Consider the following 17,091-nt stretch of genomic DNA (forward strand, 5'->3'; position numbering starts at 1 on the left):
CAGAATCTGTCATATCCTTTGCAATAGGGCATAGGACCTTTCCCATGTGTCTAGGCTGAAGGAGTATCCCTTTATGTGAAATGGTCTCCCAAAGTCCATTCCTATGCTAGGGATAAGTACTGATCTACTCTATAAGAGGCCCCATAGATTTCCCAGGCCTCCTCACTGACACCCACATTCATGGGGTCTAGATAAGTTCCATGCTGGTTTCCCAGTGATCAGTCTGGGGACCAAGAGCACCCCGTTATTCAGGTCAGATGTTTCTGTGGGTTTCACCAGCCTGGTCTTGACCCATTTGCTCATTATTCCTCCTTCTCTGCAACTGGATGCCAGTTCAGTTTAGTGTTTAGCTGTAAGTATCTGCTTCTACTTCCATCAGCTGTTGGATGAAGGCTCTGGGATGGCATATAAGTTAGTCATCAATCTTATTATAGGGGAAGGATATTTACAACACCTCTCCACTGTTGTTTAGATGGTTAGTTGGTGTCTTCCTCGTAGATCTCTGGACATTTCCGTAGTGCCTGATTTCTCTTTAAATCTATAATGGTTCCCTCTCCTATGGTAGCTCTTATTTTGCTCTCCTCTATTCTTCCCCCTAAAGAACCTTTCTGCTACCTTATGTCCTCCTCACCCCTCCTCTTCTCCCTTTCTCATTCTCCTTGCTCCCTCTCCCCGCCCCATGTTCCCAATTTGCTTAGGAGATCTTGTCCCTTTCGCCTTCTCCAGGGGACCATATATGTGTCTCTTAGAGTCCACCTTGTTTCTTAGCTTCTCTGGTGCTGTGGATTGTAGGATGGTAATCCTTTGCTCTATGTGTAAAATCCATATATGAGTGAGTGCATACCATGTTTGTGGGTGATCTGTCTGTGACATCTGTCATACCATTGATCACCAGGGTTGATTCTGCTGATCTAGCTGGCTAGGCAGGTGTCCCCTTCCTCCCTCACCTCTCCATATGCATCCCTCCCAGAGCTGTGCACTTGGTCTAAGAGGAAAACCTTCCCCAAATACAGGAGGACTGGTCTTTAGTCAAAAGTATAAGAGTAGCTGCACTCTCCTGCTTGAACCTCCAAGCAAGCTCTCAAGGTCCTCTGTGCTTTTAAAGAGGTGTTGCCAAGGGCCTGCCTGCTTCCTAAGGCCAAATTCCTCATGGCATATTTGCTTCTCATAAACAAAATCCCTACCCTTGTTTACATTTTTTCCATTTTTTACCTTATACTCGTCTAATAAAGATCTGGGGCAAAAGCATGATTCAAAGAAGAGGAACTCATGTTTTAATAATATTCTAGGCAAGCCTTATTTTTTTAAAAGAAAAAGAAGTGTGAAAACTAGCTACTGATAATAAGTTACTAAAACAGCTGAGACATGGAAAATAAGAAAGTATTATTTATAATCACTTTTTAGTCAAGGTCTCACTATCTATCCTAGGCTGGCCTTAAAGTCATAACCCCCTATGCTAGCCTCCAGGACACAGAAACTGTAGGTATTCACCACCACTCCCAGATATGATCATTTTAATTGGATAAAAATTCACACAGGTTCTTTTTTAAATAAGTGAAACATTTCAAAAATGTTTCTATGATGTCAATTCACTCTCCTCTATTCTGAGATATTTGGCTGTAATGCATGAAGGATGGTTTACACAAGCAGAGGATTCAAATACATTGCTTATCTACTAAAATATATACAAGTTTTTGGCATAGAGTCTGCTCTGTTTGTCTGTATAAATCTTTATTTCCAATGATCAACATTGGTCTCCTCTGTACCTCCCTGTCTTGGTGGCAGACCATAATAATGTCACTTGATATTCTTGAAAAACAGCTACTAAATTTTGGTGACACTTACTGTCCTGATATCCAAGAATTCTAAAATATTTGGGGAAATGGTTTGAAGATATAAAGGTTAGTATAATCGAAAATTGTAGGCAATGCCACAGTGAGGCAGATATAAGGTTCAGTGGTTTCTCCACTTCTGCACCATTTCATGCATTGTTTTGTACCTCCCATGTGATACCTTCTTAATTTAACTGGATACAGAGCTCTTCCTAGTTGGTTAACTGTTGAACTAAAAAAATGTTATTATTTCCTCTTTCAACTGCTTAGATTAATTCTTATCTAGTCTACATGGTTTGCAATCATAATAATCAAACTATGATTCTGGAATTATAGATCTGAGATTCTTGGGGATAAAACAGACTTCTGTTCAAATAAGTAAAATAAGAGGAGAAATCAAAGTCTTTGAAAACATTTCCATTTCAGAAAATACTTGACATATCAGTGTCTTCACAAAGAAAAAACTCCTCACCCTCCCTGGGGAGAAGACAGGTTATGTGATAAGTAGGGTTTTAGTTGGGGGGGGTGTAGTAGGGGAGGAGGGGAGGGAGAGGAAACTGGGATTGACATGTAAAACAATCTTGTTTCTAATTCAATTAAAAAATGGAAAAAATACAACCAAAAAAAAAAACTGTAGTTATCAGTACAGAGAAATCCTGTCTTGAAAAAAAAAAAGACAGTTATTATCTCATTGTCTTGGGGGTATTCTGTTTTCAACAAGTCACAGTTTCAGTCAATGAATTCCTGTCAGTTTAATACTGCTAGCATGCCTGTCTCCATGTCTTAATATATTCATGGTTCTCAATGGAAGCTTCATGGTAGGAATATCTATCTCCATCCGACATTATGCCTCCATTCTCTATGCCTATATGGTAATATTTTATGTTTCTATGAGGTTTTCCTTTTCATTTTAAATACTTTGATACCCTTAGTTTTTGATTTGAGAATCACATCCACATATTTCCCAAGCTTAAGAAACCTGTCTTTTTTTCTGGGCTTCACACATGCACAAAGTCACATGCCCACCTACACACACACACACACACACACACACACACACACACACACACCAAATACAAATGCTGAAAATAAATAAATTTTAAAATTAAAAAAAATCTATCTTCACAGCTCCTTTATAGCTAAAGCCAGGTACAGTATCTGAAGAAAAGAAAATGCAAGATTCTTATTATGCCAACAGTCCTAAGGAAAAAGAAAAGAATCATTGTGGTTTAAAGAAATCTATAAGGTGATTTCTCAGAAAATTATGGAACAACCTACCCTAAGACCCTGCAATACCACTGTTTGGCATAGACACAAAGGAGGAACCTTCACAGCACAAGGACATTTGCTCAACTATGTTCATAGCAACATTATTCATAATAGCCAGATCTTGGAAACAACCTAGACGCCCCTCAACTGAAGAATGGATGAAGAAAATGTGGATCATTTACACAACAGAGTACTGCTCAGCAGTAAGAAATAATGACATACTAAAATTTGAAGGCAAATGGACAGAACTATAAAAAAAAATCTTCCTGAGTTAGGTAACCCAGAACCAGAAAGACATATTTATAGTATGTACTCATTCATTAGTGGATACCAGACATAAACAAAAGATACCCAGCCTACAATCCATAACCCCAGAGAAGCTTGAACCCTCTTCCAGAAACAAATGGGAGCAGATGCAGAATTCCACAACTAAACATTGGGCCAAGTTCCTTTCACTCAAAGTGAAAGAGGAGCAATAATATGAACAAAGGAGTTAAGACCATGATGGTGAAACCAACAGGAGCAGCTGACCTGAGCTAGTGAGAGATCACTGACTTAGGTCTGACAAATGTGGAATCTGCATAAGACCAAACTAGACTCCTTTAATATAAGTGACAATGGTGTGCCTGGGACAATATATGAGGCCACCGGCAGTGGGACCAAGATCTAACTCTAATCCACAAACTGACTTAGTTGAGCCCATGATATCTGGAGAGATACCTTCCTCAGCCTAGACACAGGGATGTAGGGTGGAGAGGTGTCTTGATTCGGCCTCAATGAGATGATGGAATCAACCTAGTAGACTTCCTAGAGGAGGCCTTACCCTCTCCGAAGAGCAGATGGGAGGTAGGGGACACTGGGGGGAGCAGGAGGAGAGGAGGGAGGTGGAGCTGGGATTAGAATGTAAACAATAAATTAATTTTTATATAGATTTTGTTTTATTTATATCAGCACATAGTCCCAGAGATGTTAAATATATTTTTCTAGTTCATAATAGTCATGCTTCTACATTTCATTACTATGGTCTATCTGAAGACACAGACATTATCAAGTCAGTGGTTACATGAAAAAAACAATGCTGCTTTTTGTATTCTCACATCTAAATTGGTCCAACCCAAAGTTACAACCAATCTGTATCCAAAGGATGGAACCCAATATCCCAAGAGAGACTCTTTATAATGGGGAGATGAGTTCTCACTGCCCCCAAACATCAGAATGACTGTGCTCTAACAGCAACCCACATTGCTTGTATAATATGGGCAAGACTCCTAAGTTTGCAGATTTTTTTTACAATAAATTAATTTTAAAAATCAAAACAGAAATAATTTATTTTTATTTATCTTGTAGCTCCTTGACCAATAAATTTATGTCTTTATGAAAAAATAAAAAATAAACCAACTCTTTAGCACTGAGTGGTGGTAGTACATGACTTTAATTCCAGTACTGGGAAGGCGGAGGCAGGCAGTTCTCTGAGTCCAAGGACAGCCTCATCTACAGAGTGAGTTCCAGCACACCCAGGGCTAAACAGAGAAACCCTGTCTTGAAAACCAAAACAAACAAACAAAAGATGTTCTACCTCTCAGCAGCACATTTCTGAGCTCTGAGGAAGGCTATCTTCTTTTGAGCAACCAGTTCTTTCTTCTCAGCAGGGGATATTTGGAGACAGTTACATCCCTTCACTTCTCTCTTGTTCTTCTTTTCATAAGCCGGATCTTTCTGGATAACAGCATGAGCTTTCATATGGATCCTTCCATATCTGGAGTCATGATATCCTTTATGTACTGAGAAAATTGTTTCTTTGTCTTCCTCCATTAGGTAATATATAGTATGCAACATGCACATATAGTATGACCCATGCTATGCTTCCAATATACTCGTGCATTGAACTTGCTTTCAAAATCATACTCAGGGAATCATTTAGTACTACGTGAAGTAGACAAGTATCCATTCACAGCTCTTCAGAGTCCCCAAATTTTTATCGCCATTTGCATTTTAGGCAAGGCCTACATACAAATAGTAGGCTGAACATCAATGCTTTCAATGTTGTATTCATTTCCAGTAGCCTCCACTTAGCCTTCATAGATCCTGCCCATGCTAAACCTATTAAGAAGCCTGCAGGCCAGTAGGCCAGTACAATAGCCATCACATAATTTTTCAGGCCAACTTTCACACAGTATTTTGGCAGTTCATGTGCATATACTGTGCAGACTATCATATCCCCTTCTATATGGGCATATGCAATCTGGCAAATGACATCTCTGTTAGTTACAGGAACTATAACCCTGTAATTGGATGTGTTGTACTTACTGCTATCCTGGATCACAATCATTTCCAAGCATATTAGTCAGTTTTACCCTCTTGCCACCTTCTAAATCTCACTTGATATATCTTCAAGTAGGCCTTTCACAAACACCATCCTGTGGAACAGATTCCCACAATCTCAGCTCACATAGACCTGCAGGTATTTTTGTGTTGGGTGGGGGGAGGCATGAACCTCTTCTTTATGAGGTGAGTAAAGAAAAAACAACCTATTCTGTGGGAAGTAAAGATGCTGGCAACAGGAAAGACTTATCAATAGGCTTAATAAAAAGATGAACTGAGTATCAAACATGAGATTTTAATAAGCAAGACAATGAAGAAGTGAAGTAAAGAAAGAAGGGAGAGAGGAGAGATAGAGGCAAAGAGACAGAGAAACAGAGAGACAAAGAGGACAGAGAAAGGGAGACAGACAGATAGACAGACAGACAGACAGACAGACAGACAGACAGACAGACAGACAGACAGACAGAGGCAGAGATGGGGGAAATTGACTGAATCTATCGTGCTGGGCCAGGAAGATTAATAGTTCATGGTCATTTTCTGCTACATAGCAAGTTCAAGTCAGCCTGGGCTACAAGAGAATCTGTCTCAAAGAAAAATTGAGTAAGAGAAAAGAGAAGACACCTACTTTATCTACTTTCATAAAGTCCAAATGTTATCCAACAGTTACAATTCTATGTTTCTGTCATATTAAAACTGCAAACTGAACAGCATGTTGCTGTGGTTTAATTCTGCTTCACAATCCTGGCCATTCCCTCTCATTCATCTGATAACAAATTACAATAACTCCTCCTGAGCTTGCCCATAAAGCTCACTGGAATACATACAACAAACTTCTAGACGTTCTGTTATATTCCTAGATTTCCCAAACAGGTGTCCTTGAGTCACAGTTGTAAAAGAGAAGTGCTACTTCAGTTCCTTTATAGCTGTAATGGCATAAAACCTCTGGATTTTACAAGATGATTAAGGAATGCATCAAACACATGTGAGGCTTGGTTATATCTAATACAATATTTTATTCAAATTCCTCCATAATTTTTTACCTGTATTTTATTCAGGAAAACTTCACATTATTAAGTTTTATAGATACTTAGAAAATATATTGATTAGTAATAGATGATAGACAGGCAGACAGATGAAAGGAAATAGATTGATTAATGATAGACAGAGATAAAGATAGATGATAAATAGATGATAGAAAATAGATTGATTAATGATAGATGATAGATTGATGATAGATGGTAGTTGATAGATGGTAAATGGCAGATAGATGATAGAATAGACAATGGATAAATAGATGACTGATAACACAATAGAGAGATTATAGATAAATATAAATAGATGATAGATCACAGATGATATATTGACATGCATGCTTGTATCAGTACATGATAAGAACATAGATATGTGATAGATATACACACTCACATATGTACATGTATAAATATATAAATATGATATATAAGTCATGCTTATACTTCTGCAGATGTAAAATTCTATTTTTTTATTAGTTTAAGCAGCTGATGACTGGGACTCTCCAAAAGATCTTTTTAGCATTCTTACCTGGTCAATACAAATTGAAAATACTTACATTTAAAAAACAATTTAGCATAAGAAAAAGAAAATGCCTCTCTACACACTCTTGAGTTTAGAGTGGCAAAGGATAAAAAGTTATGATAGTATTCTGGTTTTGAGAGATTGTCTATCAGAATGTCTATTTATTTCTCTTCCATGGAAGTGCACTTGAAAAGTGAAATGTGAAACCCTACCCCAGTGTGAGATTAAAAGCAGAGGGAGGTTTTCCTATAACTAAAAAAGATCTACAGAGATAGAGCAAGTAATGATGAGTTTTTGAAAATGATAAGATTGTAGCAATCAGATTCACTGCAAGAAATTGGCAAATTGTAAAAGCACCATACACCTGAAGGAGTTTCAGTAAGGCTCTAATTTTGCAGGCTCTCTTGCCTCAGAAAATGGAAGAGGTAAGCGCAGCAGAAATACCTTCCTTCTTTTGGAGCCCAGCATACCTTCTAAATCATGAGATACAGGGGGTTGCAAAGGATAATGGCCATGGGACATAGGACAAATGAGAGATCTACACTCGCTTTTGTCACTGCTTTAGAGACACAAATCCTGTTGGTTTTATTGAATGTAGTGACTGCTGTCTTGTTATGATCATTAACAGAGGTTGCAGAAGTGACTTCCACCATTGACTAGATGACTCACTGGGGAATGAGTTTTAGTTTCTAAGGCTCAGGCAGAGTGATAACACATTTAAAATGAGGGAGGGAGAACCTTCACAGGCGAGTAAAAGTTGAAATCTCTCAAAGTTAATTGCAAATACAGGGAAACAACTCTTGATACCTACATACCAGAACCCTGTACTGAATTAAAAGTATTTGTTTCATTGTAACTAAAGTGAGTGAAAATAAAACCCTAATAACTAAACAAGGAAATAATATATATATATATATATATATATATATATATATACATATATGTTGCATATAATATATATGGGTGTGGGGGGTCTTGCAGGTCTGATTAACCTCATTTCCATAGGTTTTTGTTATTTATTTGAGATTAGATGTTGCAATCATGAAAGAACATGACTTTAAAGGACATAAGAAAAAAATGATCTCTTTATTCTGACCACACAAGATCCTTTTGCCCTGGAGCTGGTGAGCAAGTCCATTCTTCCAACCTTTGCTTATCAGGGCTGGGTATGTGACCGAAGAGCCATTTCCCACTATCCCATCTTGGACCTTCCTGCTGCATGATTCTTACTATGTCCCATGGTTGGCACCTTTACTTGTGCTTCACACCTCAGCTCCCATCTGTAGTTTGGCCACTTGTTCTCCAAGTTTGAGCTTACTTCTCCAGGAACACCTGTTATGCCTGATAGTGACAAAGCCACATACCTTCCTAAGAAAGCTGAAAGATGGCTTTCCCCTTTGCTACTCCTGCTATAGCTCCTTATACGATTTTTTTCCCAAATGCTACGGTTGCCTGTAAGTTCTTCCATTTTCTCCTTTTTTTAAAGAGAAAACATAAGCAATTGGCTTAAAGTAGGTAAACTGTAAAGGCACCTTTAAACTTCCTACCTCCATTTGTTCTTTTCTCACTGCAGCCCACTATTCTTTTTAAGCTTGCTTGTGCATTCTCTCTCTCTCTCTCTCTCTCTCTCTCTCTCTCTCTCTCTCTCTCTCTCTCTCTCTCTCTCTCTGTCTGTCTCTCTCATCGCTAAACAAAAATTTGAATTACAAATAATCAGACTGTCTTATTTCCTTCATTTTGCATTATAAAATACCTTATGCCTGGGTTCTGTTCTGTGACTGTCACCAATCATAACTAGTACTTCTATTCTCTCAGTTATTTCAGTGGAAACATGACAAAACTGCTCTTATTTCCATTGGCCTTCACGTATTTTGATCCTTTCTACTTTCATTCATTCTAAGTAGTGGATTTTATTCCCCTTTTCCGATGCCTAAATATTTCCTTTATTTGTTATATGTGCTTTTCCTTTGCAAAATAATAATTTCCACAGAGTATAACATAATTATGGCTAGACATTGTCTGTGTTCTGTTCAGGGATCCCTTTACCAAGTAGAACCATATCCCACCTCAGCATCCTCATCCACTGATGATTCTTCAGGAACAAGCTGTACAGTCTTGCTGAGATTCCCAGCATTTGCCTTTTCCAGAACAAAGCATTCTCACAGACTGAAGAGTGTACTGAAATCTGATAACAATTCAGTCTGATAGGTAATGGAAGCAGCATTTTAGTCATGTGCAGGCAAGAAAGAACTGTGAAACTGAATCTATCTTCAAAATGCAGAAATTGACTGAACTTTTAAAGATGTAGTCAATGGCTCCAGTTTTAAGGATTGAGTTGAAAAATACACTTGAACTGAGGTTTTGAAGTATTGGCAACTCTTGCTCTTCCAACTTTTGTGTATTCCTTTCAGATACTGTTTGTGTTTCATGTAACTATAATTAGTATAAAAATCCTCCTTTACCTTTAATTTTATTTAATTAAAAATAGGATAGAAACCAAGGAATAAACACTGTAATGCTTTTTAGTAGCAATGTCTGTTTCCTGCTCTTAAGTGATGGGCACTTGCTACCAGCTTTGCATGGATCATCTCCTTAATCGGCAGACAAAATGATGTTGGTCCTATTATTATCCTCATTTTACAGATGAGTTAGCAGGTGTTTTAAAAGGTTAAGTGACTTCCCAAAACCATGTAACCATTGTGATTATAGCATCAATAATAAGCAACCTCATCTGAAGCCATGGGCTGAATAGGTCTCAGAACCTTGGGGTCATATAAATTAAACAGTATTTCTAAGGGTCATCATGGTGAAATTGGACTCTATTACCTTAACCTCTTCAAGATGTGAAAAACTTACACATGTACACATTTCAGCAGCCAATACAATAGTTAAAATGTGCCCAAAAGGTTTTTGTAGGATCAAACCATGGAAACAATAGACATGAATATTACACTGCTCTTATTTCTACCTACCAGTTGGCTGTTGTAATATTACTTGTACTGTTGTACATTCACTGTACATAGTATCGGGTTTCATAAATATAACTTCTTTAAATTATATCATGAATTTTTGCCATGTTCACCCATCTTCTATTCCTTTCCCTGTTGGGTCCTGCACTCACCCACACACTAGTCTCCTTCCTTTCCTATGGACGTCATTCTGCATTCATATATGGGGGACCTCGTGTGCATGGTTTTAGGTATCTACAATAAATTTAGGATTATCAAAGGAGGAAAAACAATACAGTAACTCTCTGAGCCTTCCTTATCTCACTTAATGCAGTGATCCCAGATTTTATGTGCATTTCCCAGCAAATGACACATTTTACTCTTTGTAGGTGAATAGATACCCAACATGCATATATACTGCTCAATGGCTGAAATTAACTTAGGATAATTCCATGGCTTAGCTATTGTTGTAGTGCTGCAATAAAGATGAATTTCTCACATTTCTCTGTGATGTGTTGACTTGAATTCTTCTCCAATATACCCACGAGTGGCAGGGGTGAGTCCTATGGTATATCTATTTTTAGGTCTTGTTTTTTTGTTGTTGGTGGTTTTTGTTTGTTTGTTTTGTTTGTTGTCAGTACTTTGTTTCCTCTTAGAAACCACCATGCTGATTTCCATCATGGGTAGATTAATTTACATTCCTGCCAACATGGTATAAGCGTTCACTGTCCCTGCATCCTTATCAGTATTTGTTGTAATTTTCATTGTGAAGGTCATTCTGTCAGGCGTGGGATGGAATTTCAGTGTACTTTTAATTTACATTTTCCTGGTGTCTATGAATATTGGATATTTTAAAATATACTTATTGGGTAGTTGTACTGGAACTTTTATTGTGTTTTAAGACTTATTTTATTCTAATTGTGTGTGTGTGTGCAAATGTGCAGACACCCTCAGAGTACACAAGAGGTCTTTGCAAGAACAATTATTGTTTTAATTGCTGAGCCATCATTTGGACCATTTGTGCTTAATCTTTTGAGAAATATTTGTCCATTTTATCAGCCCATTAATTAACTGCTTTATTTGATTTCCAGTATTCAGTTTTCTTTTGAGATCTTTATATATTTTGGAAACTACACTTTTGTCAGCAAAAGATTATAACTAGCAAATACTTTTCTCTGACTCTCTAAGCTATCTCTTCCATCATTCCTTCCTATGCAGAAGATTCTAGTTACATGAGGTCTCATTTGTCAGTTGTCAGCCTTATTTCCTGTTTGACTCACATCCTGTTAAGAAAGTCCTTTCTATATTCATATCCTGAAGTGATTCTCCAATACTTTCCTCTAACAATTTCAAATTTCCTGGTGTTACATTAAGCTCTTTGATTCATTTGAGCTAACTTTTGGGAGACAGATCCAGCTTCATTATTTTACATGTAGACATTCGGTTTCCTCTGCCCAGTGTTAAGAGGCTGCCTTTCCTACAATGTAGATTTTTTATGTATTTTCAAAACTCAGATGACTATAGCTAAGTGAGCTTATATCTAGGTCTTCTATTCTGTTTCACTGAACTACATATCTCTTTTTATTCCAGTACCATACTCTTTTTATTACTAAGTCTTTGTAAAATAACTTGAAATCAGGCATGATAATACTTCTAGTATCATTTTGATGTAGGATTGCATTGATTCTCTGATGTCATCTGTGCTTTCATATAAACTTTAAAATTATTTTTTATGTTTCTCTGAAGAATGTTGGTGTTTAAGTGATTATTGCAACTAAATCTGTAATCTTTATTAGGACAGGCATTTTCACGTGATTTTTTTTCAGTTCCTGAGTTACAGGTGTTCTTTCCATCATCTATCTCATTATAGAAGTCTTTCAGTTACATAGTTAGATTTATTCCAAGATTATTAAACAACTGTGAATGGAATGTTCCTTGACTCTTCCTAAGAATATTGTTATTGGTATATAGGTAAGCTACTGGGTTTTGTGTGTCAATTCTGTATTATACTTTGATGAATGTGTTCATTAGACCTAAGAGCATTCTGAAGGAGTCCTTAGGATCTCTTATTTATAGAACCATATCTGCTACAAATAAGTATATTACTTTCCTACTTGTTTGTTTTTTGTTTCCTCTAATGGCTCTAGCTAATATTTCAAGCACTGTGTTGAGTAAGAGTAGAGGAGATAGACATCCATCTTAATCTGGTTTTAGAAGAAATACTTTTAATCATTTTCCATTTAGTACAACAATGGCTATAGGTTTGTCATACATAGTGTTTATGGTATTGAGTCTTGTTTCTTAAAATCCTGACTTCTCCAGAGCTTTTATCTTTAAAGGATTATGACTCTGCCACTTGCCTTTTCTGCTTTTGTTGAGATGATTGTGTGATTCCTATCCTTGGGTTATTTATATGATTTATTAATGCTTATAATTTGCCTATATTAAACCATGCATTCATCACCTGGATTTAAGCAAATTTGGTCATGGTGAATGATATTTTTTAATGTGCTGTTTAATTAATTTGAAGATATTTTATTAAGCATTTTTGCACCCATTTTCATCAAGAAGATGGACCCATAATAACCATTCCCCTAATGTGTCCTCATCTGGTTTGAGTATCATCATAGTATTGGCTTCATAAAAAAATTTAGTAGCATTCTTTTGCATTCTGTTTTATGAAACACTTGGAAGGATATTGGTTTTGCTTCTTTCTGACAGTCTGATTGAATTCAGAAGCAAATCCATCCAAGATAAGGCTTGTTTTAGTTAGGAGAGTTTTATTACTGCTTCCATCTCAGTATTCACTATAAATATGTTTAAATTGCTTCTATTCTATTGGTCCAATTTTGGCAGATCAAATGTGTCTATAAAATTATCTGTTTCTTTAGATTTTATTGTTTCTCTATGATTTATTAAATATTAATTATATAAGTATACCTCAGTGATCCTCTGAATTTTGTTAGTATTTTTGTAATGACTCCAGTGTCATCTTTAACCATACTAATTTGGTTTTTCTCTTTGTAGTTTGGCTAAAAGTTTGTCAATTTTGTTTATTCTGTCAAGGAACAAATCCTATGTTTCATTGATTCTTCGTATTGTTATTTTTATTTTGTTAGGTTCTACCCTGATTTTAATATTCCTTTCCATCTAATGATACTGAGTCTGGTTTTCTCTTGTCTGTCTTAAGATGCATCATTAAGATATATTTTAAGATCTCTTTCATTTTTATATAGACTCCTATAGCTATATGCTTTCCTATTAGAATTGCCTTCATTGTACCTCACAGGATCTGTGTTGTGTTTTCATTTTTATTTGATTGTAAGAATTTTTTGTTTCCAACTTGATTTTTACTAGGGCCCATTGGTCATTCAATAGTATATTGTTCAGTCTCCATGAGTTCATATATTTTTAGGAATTTCAGTTGCTGTTATTTCTTGTGATCAAATAGAGTGTGAAAAGTTTTTGCATTTTCTTATATTCAATAAAGATTGCTTTATATCCTAAAATATGTAATATTTTAAATTAAGTTTCATTATCTGCTGAGAAGACTATATTCTGCAGCAAGTGAAGAGTGGAAATCATCCAATTTATACTGTCACTTATCTATGGTATTTTCATGCTGGTGTTTTTATCAAAATGAGCTGTTTACTGATGAGAGTGGGGCAGTTAAATCACCCAATATATTCGAAAATCAGTTTGTGCCTTTCCATCCATCAGTGTTTTTATGAAACCGAGTGTGTGAATGTTCAGTATGCATATGTTTAGAATTTTTAAATCCTCTTAAAATACATTCCTTTAATTAATGTAAAGTGACCTTTTCCTAATTCATTTTAGTTCGAAGTTTACTTTGTCAGTTATTAATATGTTTCATGGCTTGACATACATAACTACATGCTTTCCTAACTTTTTAAATTTCTGGTGTGAAATCTTCTGTTATTCCAATTAATATTCTTTGCATACATTTTCCATCCTTTCATTATAAGACTAGTTTATCTTCACTGTAGAGATGTGTTTCTTAAGGACAACATATATATAGGTCCTAGAGCTTTTTTTCTTTATTTTTTGAAAATTGTTGTATATGATTATCGCCTGTATATATGTTTGTGAGTAATGTTCATACAGTATCTAAGGAGGCCAGGAGAGGGCATCAGATCCTCTGTGACTAGAGTTACAGGTGACTGCAAACCACCCTGTAAATGCTGAGAATTGAACCAGAGTTCTCTGGAAGAACAGCCAGTGCTCCTCCTAATCACTGAGCCATCTCACCTGTTTTATGTTGGTGAGTATGAGGGTATTCAAACATCTTTATTGAGACATGTTTGATATGTAATAGGCTACATAGATTTAAAATGTACAATTCAATTAGTTTGGTGTCTTTATATTTTGACTGCTTATATTATTTCTTTTCTTTTTAAGACTAAAATATAATCTCATCATTTACCCTTTCCTCCTGCCAGTTTATTAGTCTATGTCTTTTATTGGAGAATTAAGTCGATTAGAATTCAGCATTATTATTGAAAAGCATTTTGTGGCTTTGTAATTTTGGCATAGTCCTAGTCCTCATATGCTTTTTTGCTGTTTCAATGGAGCTTGATCTTTCCCACAACCTCCTAGATATTTCATCTTTTTTTCTCTCTCAATGTATAGGGTTCCTTCAATTACCTTCTGTACAGCTGGCTTGGTGAAGATGAATTCCCTTAGTCTGTATTTATCATGGAAGACTCGTTTTTCTCCTTCAGTTTAAAAGGTACGTTTTCTGAGTAATTTAATCTGTGATGTCAGTTAATATCTTTCATGGCTTGAAATACATAACTACGAGCCTTCCTGATTTTTTAAATTTCTGGTGTGAAATCTTCTGTTATTCCAAAGGTGGTTCTCTATTACAGCTTCCAGTGTTATATCTTTTTTTGGCAAGCTGTTGTCACTGTAATTGAACATAAAAAGTATTTTCTAATCATATCTAAGTGATAGTTTAAATATGTCCTGGGCCTGAACAGCTAATTCCTTCCCTAGGTTTGGAAGTTTTCTGCTATTATTTTATTGAGTTTTTTCTATCTCTTTATCTTGGTCTTCTTCTTCTTGCTCATATTCATAATTTGAGAATATAAATGATGTCCCAGAGATCTAGGATATTCTTTCTATACTTTCCTACTACTTTGTATTATTTTATGAATGGTCAATTCATCTACATTTTTGTTTCTTTGTTTGTTTTTGAGACAGAATTTATCTGTGTAACAGCTTTGGCTGTCCTGGAACTTGCTTTATAGATCAGGCTGGTCTTGAAATCACAGAGATCCGCCAGCGTCTGCCTCCTGAGTGCTGGGATTAAAGATGTGCACCACCACCACCCAGATTCTACATTCTTTTTAATCCCTGGTATTCTGTCTTCCATTTGAATCAATTTAGGCTTTCTACCAAGTTTCTTATTCCATTTAATAAGCTTTACATTTCCAAAATTTCAATTGAGCATTTCAGTATTGCTATCTCTTTTTTGAATTTGTCCTTCACATGCCATCTTCTTTATGTCGTTCAGATATTTATTGTATACTCTCTGAATTCACACAGGAGTTTGTTTTTGTCCTGCTTGATTTCACTGAACACTCTTACAATCAGTTTTTCCTTTTGAATTATTTATCTGAAATTTCATTGACTCCACCCTCATTGGAATCCATTAATACAGAATTGTTCATTTCAGGGAGAATCATGTTTCTCTGGTTTTTTGATGTTCTCTTGTTTTTTCTTTGGGACTTGTATATCTGACACTGGATCATTGGTTTCATTTTATGTACTGTCTGCATTCTTTAGGTTGTTTTTGCAATAATCAAGTGAGACTTAGATGTTCTATGGTTGAGATGCATTTTCTCCCCAACTAGGCTGTGGGGATTGCTCAGTAGCTGAACTGTAAGTCCTCATTTTCAGAATATCAGGCATGAACCTTAATAATCGCTTTAAGAACAGAGAGAGCTCAGTACAAAATTAACTACATAGATAGTCAAACCTACACTTAAAATATAGAAATAGAAAACTTAAAACAAGCACTCCCTCAACTTCAAAAATTTTATAAACAAAGAAAAAAGGACCGTGCAGAACACACAATGATATTGGTTAATGGGTGTAAAAATATAAAAAAGAAAGGGTAAGACTAGTAATAAATACATAGGAATGGGTATAAAATCCAAGGTGGAAAGTAGATATAAAGGGGAACAGTAAAGATGAAGAGGGAAGATAAGTATAGCTAAATGTACAGTTTGAGGAGAAAGAGAAAAAACAAAATGTGAAGATGCAAGATTATACAATCCCAATACTTGTGAAAGTAAGACAAAGACAAGTTCTCCCCTACTACCAGTCCAACCTATGCCCTGTTGGTAGACAGAGGTGGGTGGAAAGACAAAGGATAGACAGAGGACAGGAAATGGGGCAGAGACAGAGACAAAGAAAAGGGGGAAGCAAACAAAACTAGGCCATAAAATTAAACATTAACGAGAGTCATCTGATGCAAGTGACCTGCATGCCATATGGAGTTCGGCAGCGGGATCTAACACCCCGAGGCCCAGTGACAGCTCTGCCTCCAACTGCCAGCCCAGCGGGACCAGGCACACACGAACACTGCCGACACCCGGGTAACAGTGACACCACCATCCACGAGAAGAGGACCGACATCAGAGTATTGGGTCTGTTTGTATCTACCAGAAGGGACCCGTGGTCCCACACCCACCAGGAGAACAAGAAACACTTGCTACACCCACCAGAAAAAAGGAAGAGAAGAGAACAAGGTAAAAGCACATCCAACAATGGAAAACCCAATATGACACCACTGGAGACTAGGAACCATATACCAGTAAGACCTCAACATCATGATGCATATGAACCAGAAGAGAATGACCTTAAAAACATCTTCAGGAAAATGATAGAGGACTTCAAAGAGGAACTCAAAGAGAATATAAGAAAATCCCTTAAAGAAATTGAAGGCAAAACAAACCAAAAAATACAAGAAATAGTTCAAGACCTAAAATCTGAAATAGACACAATAAAGAAAGCACAATCTGAGGGAATGCTGGAAATAGAAAAGCTGGGTAAATGATCAGGAACTACAGATGTAAGCATAACCAACAGAATACAAGAGATGGAAAAGAGAATCTCAGGAGTTAAAGACACACTACTGG

The 17,091-nt window shown here is 36.4% G+C and overlaps 1 pseudogene; it reads right to left on the reverse strand.

Moving 5' to 3' along the window:
* Positions 1-4,673: 4,673 nt before the first annotated feature.
* On the reverse strand, positions 4,674-8,445 carry LOC113834372 (annotated as a pseudogene).
* Positions 8,446-17,091: the final 8,646 nt, after the last annotated feature.

The sequence above is a fragment of the Cricetulus griseus genome, chromosome 2 (genome assembly GCF_003668045.3).
Source record: "Cricetulus griseus strain 17A/GY chromosome 2, alternate assembly CriGri-PICRH-1.0, whole genome shotgun sequence".
NCBI lineage: Eukaryota > Metazoa > Chordata > Mammalia > Rodentia > Cricetidae > Cricetulus > Cricetulus griseus.